Below are 4,705 nucleotides of genomic sequence, written 5' to 3'. Positions count from 1 at the left end.
AAAATAAAACAATAAAAAACAAATTTCTGGGCTGGAGAAATGGCTCAGTGGTTAAGAGCACTGACTGCTCTTCCAGAGGTCCTGAGTTCAATTTCCAGCAACCACATGGTGGCTCACAATCATTTGTAATGTGATCTGATGCCCTCCTCTGGTGTGTCTGAAGACAGCCACAGTGTATTCACATACATAAAATGAATAAATAAATAAATAAATAAATAAATAAATAAATAACCCCAAAACAGATTTCTGGGCTGGAGAGATGGCTCAGTGGTTAGGGACACTCCTCTTGCAGAGGACCCTGGGTTTGAGTCCCAGCACCCACATGATGGCTCACAGCCATCTGTAGTTCCAGTTCCAGGGATCCAGCTCTCTCTTCTGGTATCTGCTGGTCCTGCACAAGTTTGGGACACAGACATACATGCAGATAAGACACACATACATGCAAATAAAAGTAAATAACTCTTGGGAGATAGGGAGCTAGCTCGTCTGTGGAGAGGAACACTTACTGTTCTCCCACAGGATGCCAGCTCAGTGGCCTTCACTCACACTGGGCAGCACATCACCATTTATAACTTCAACTACAAGCAATTCAACGCCTCTGGCCTCTGAAGGCACAGGCACTCACATGCACATACCCGTATACAAACACTTATATACATACTTAAAAATAAGTAAAAATTCAAAATAAATAAATCTGTTTCTGTAAGTTAGACTTCAGCAGTTTAACCAAGCAAGAACTTATGTCTTGCTTCCTCCCAAAGTGTTATCCAGAGCTCCCTCCATTTGATGACTAAGGTTTGGGTCCCTTCCTCTTGTGGTGATCCTGTCTTCAGATCCAGGTCTCCCCATCAACCGTGGAAGGAAGAGAGAGGGCAAGAGGCCTGGCAGGGGGATCTGGAAGAGACTTCCATCATTTTATCTACACTCTATCGGCCCGAGTTGTCACACATCCCCATCCTGACTCCAGGGGAAGCTGGGACTGTCACCTGGCATTCACAGGGGACATACCCAGAGTTGCCTTCTCTTTGCTATCCTAGGTATCTTTTGTCTTTCCCACCCTTCTACTTTTTGCCAATAAAACTGCTATGGTAGGGCTGGGGAGATGGCTCAGTTGGGAAAATGGCCACTGGAAGCAAGTAAGGACCTGAGGTTGGATCCCCAGCACTTGAAGAAAAGTTAGGTAGACTTTTCCATAACCCCAGAGCTAGGAGGGCAGAGACAAGAGCACCCTAGTGCGGCAGTTGATGGCCAGGCAGGGTAACTAAATCAATCTTTCCAGGTTCAGTAAGGGACTCTGTCTCAACCAAGCAAGCAAATAAGCAAGTAAGGTGGAGAGTGATTGAGGGTGACCCTGACATTAACATCTGGTCATTACACACACGTGCATACATAGTCATACATTAATACATATATGAATACACACGCATACACATACACACATATGCCACATGTGTACACACAGTTGCTACAATGAAAATGAGAGGAAAAATATTCAGGACCTAGCTTTTGTGTCTCAAAACACACTTTTGTAATGATCGTTGAAAGAAAAATCTATGTTTCAGAAACGCCTGGTCTTTTTCACTGGCCAAGCTAACCCTGTATGACTCTGGACACGACGTCTATGCTCTGGAAAAGACAGAGGTTCAAAACAGTGAGAATCAGCTGGACCAGTCTGGCATCCCACTCAGAAGAGGCAAGTGTAGCCGGGGCTGCAGGGAACCAGGGCGAGGGCTGGTGAGGATGTCAGGAGGACCCTGATGCCTGTGTCCTCCTACATGGAGCCTCAGAAAAGTCAGAGGGAGATTCAGCCCTCCAGGTCCCTGTGCCAGAGGAGTCCTCTTTGTTCTTGGGGTCCTGGGGGCAGCAGCTTAGCAGTTCCACTCCAGCAAGGCATTGGGAGCAGAGATGCCTAATTGTCTTCATAATAGGGCCTGAGTCAGCAGCTTGGAGTCCCAAGGTCCCAGAGCCTGTGCGGAGGCCATGATTTTTTTGGTGCCCTTGACTGAGGCAACCAGCAAGGATCAAGGACAGCCGATCAGATAGGCGGCTCGATGAAGGCAGATGAGATTGATACTGACAGCCAGACAGGAACCCAGAGAGGACATCAGAGTGGAGCCAGCAGCATCAGCGAAGGCAATAAAGACCTCGCACCTTGGCTCAAGTGTGCAGGAGCCCACACCACCAACTCAAAGCTCGATAAAGACATGAACATTCTGTATCTGCGAGTAACATGTTAAGCCTCTTTTGGTCTCTTTTTCTCCTTGTAAGATTTGAACCTGCCCAAATGAAGACACACTTAAAGGTCCTCAAAGAGGGGTTTGCAAAATCCCAGCACTCGGGGAGCAGATGTAGGTGGATCTCAGAGTTTGAGGCCAGCCTGGTCTACGGAGCAAGTTCCAGGACAGACAAGGCTACATGGAGAAACCCTGTCTCAAGAAGAGAGGGTCTGCAGACCTGGCGAGATGCTTCAGTCAGTGGGGAAGATCTGAGTTCAATCTCTAGAACCTGTATCAAGAACAAACAAAAGCCAGACGTGGGTTGTGCATAAGTATACACTTAACAATCCCTGCACTTGGGGGTATGGAGATAGGCCAGCACATTTGGCAAGGTCTGGGTGGGGCCTCGTGGCATATACTTGGTCTGCAGAGTGAGTTCGAGGCAAACCTGGTCCTTGTAGCAAGTTCTAGGCCAACTAAGGCCACATAGTAATATGACTCTGGCTCACTACAAACAAACAAAGTTCCGGGAATTGAAGTCAAGATTGACCTCTGACACTCCACACTCTCACGCACGCACTTGCATATACTTGCCCGCACCACACACACACACACACACACACACACACACACACACACACACACACAAAGACAGGGCTGCACTGGAAGGGACAGAAACAGAATAAAGGGACAGGAGCGTCTTCGTCATTTATTATCCCATGTGACCTTGAACAGGCCATTTCATCTCTCTGGGTCTCCATTTCTTCACTTATGGAAGATGATGTAAAGCTACCTACGTCATGGGCCTTTTGTGAGAATTAAAAGCAAGAAGAAAAAGGAAAAGAAAACCAAGTACAAAACTAGTGCAGGGCTGCCATCCACGAGGGACTTGGTAAATGCCCCAGCTCCCCAGCCCTTCCCTTCTGAGGTCATTGCCAGTATTGAAACCCCGCAATTCTCTTCAGGAAGGATGGGTATGTGAGGCTATGTATAGCTGCGCCTGGAAAATGAAATAAAATAAGGCTTCCCTCCATTCTGTGAGGAAGTAATAAAAACCTAGGGCCAGGCACAAGTCAGACAATGAGAACATGACTTAAGAGCAGGGCAGGGGGCAGGGGGCAGGGCGAGGGCAGAGACCGCACTAAATGAAAGACAACAGCTCAATACCCTGCCATCATCCTGCATCAAACTACAGAAATAGAAACCAGACAAACACATTATGTGAAGGGCGAAAGGGTTGGCAAGGTCCTGGCCTGCAGGAAAAACCCAGGTTCAATAATGCCACAAGCAGAGAGGGCTTAGGGAAGCAAGGTCAGAGTCAATAGCGGCGCTCGTGTGCAAATGGCTGCTTTTACAGTTCTTTTTTTTTTTTTTTGGTTCTTTTTTTCGGAGCTGGGGACCGAACCCAGGGCCTTGCGCTTCCTAGGCAAGCGCTCTACCACTGAGCTAAATCCCCAACTCCTGCTTTTACAGTTCTAATGAGGGTTAAGCATCCTTTGGTTTTTCTTTCTTTTCTGAACTCAGTTTCTCATTAAACTCTGTATCTGCTCTGGGATCTGCCAGCCACACGGCAGGACAGGAATTGCTTCCACTTCCTCTGGCCTCTGAATTACCAAGGGTATTCTCTGTCTTTCCTTATTTATTTATTTATTTATTTATTTATTTATTTATTTATTCATTCATTCATTCATTCATTCATTCATTCATTTATTTATTGAGGAAAATGAAAGCTTTGGCTTAGAAAGCAGTTTCTTCTATTTACATCACCCTCCCATCTCTGATTAGAAAGATAGTCAGTTCTGGGGATGGTGTGGACTGGGCTTTGAGAACTCTGTTTAAAGGGGTGCATGGTGGGGGCTGCAGTCTAGGTGCATCTGCTCTGCTGGAGGTCTCCATCTGTTCTTGGGGGTGGGGATCTTAGACCTGACTGGGGAGAGGCATGTAGAAGACAGACCGAAAAGCTAGCCAGCTACTAGCCGGAAATGGGATGTGGCTCAGCTTATGGGTTCAAGCAGTTGCACCAGGACTCTAGAGAAATCTGTGGAGTTTGGTAGTGTGATAATCACTGAGCTTACCTGTCCTTTTAAATATCTTAACCGTGGTTGAAAGTGCTATTTTTTTTTCATGGTGACCTCACAAAACCTATATCTTGTGTCCCTGCTAGGTGCTAGGGACACGGGAAACAAGAAGGGACTAAGTCAAGCTCTAATGTTCTCTAAGAGCTTATAAAGAGACAGCATCGGGTTGGAGAGATGGCTCAGTGGTTAAGAGCACTGACTGCTCTTTCAGAGGTCCTGAATTCAAATCCCAGCAACCACGTGGTATCTCACAACCATCTGTAATGGGATCTAATGCTCTCTTCTGGTATATCTGAGGACAGCTACAGTATACTCAATAAATAAAATAAATGAATTTTTTTTTTAAAAAAGAGAAAGAGACAGCATCAGCTTGTGAACGGCTTTTGGTAACAGTCACTGGGTTAACTAGTT

Source organism: Rattus norvegicus, chromosome 7 (assembly GCF_036323735.1).
Source record: "Rattus norvegicus strain BN/NHsdMcwi chromosome 7, GRCr8, whole genome shotgun sequence".
NCBI lineage: Eukaryota > Metazoa > Chordata > Mammalia > Rodentia > Muridae > Rattus > Rattus norvegicus.
This window is presented reverse-complemented; position numbering follows the sequence as displayed.